We start from the raw sequence: 382 nt of genomic DNA, 5'->3' as shown, positions 1-382 counted from the left end.
TAGGTAGCCAGTAGTTATGGATGTATTTAGATTCTACTATATATATTTAGTATATTTAGGAAAATCTAAAGTTTTAACATTAGGATAAAAATATAAATAGAAAACAGTTTGGAAATTAAATCGAAGTTCCGATTAGCCTTGTGAAGGCAAAAATCACTCTTGGAGTAAGCGGGTTGCGATCCGAAAATTCATACTTGGTTCTTGTAAAGAACAAAAGGTCTTTGACCAAAAGTACGCTTCCTCAAGCGTTTTGCTACGGCAGCCCCGGTAGCACTTGTAGTCTTTCTACACCTGAGTTTTTTTTTTATAGCACTTGTAGTCAATCTACACCTGAGTCATTGAGACTGATCCTCTGTGAGGATTAAGGAATCTTCTTTGCCCC

Source organism: Plasmopara halstedii (genome assembly GCF_900000015.1).
Source record: "Plasmopara halstedii genome assembly, contig: Scaffold_322, whole genome shotgun sequence".
NCBI classification, from domain to species: Eukaryota; Oomycota; class Peronosporomycetes; order Peronosporales; family Peronosporaceae; genus Plasmopara; species Plasmopara halstedii.
Note: the sequence above shows the minus strand (reverse complement) of the source record.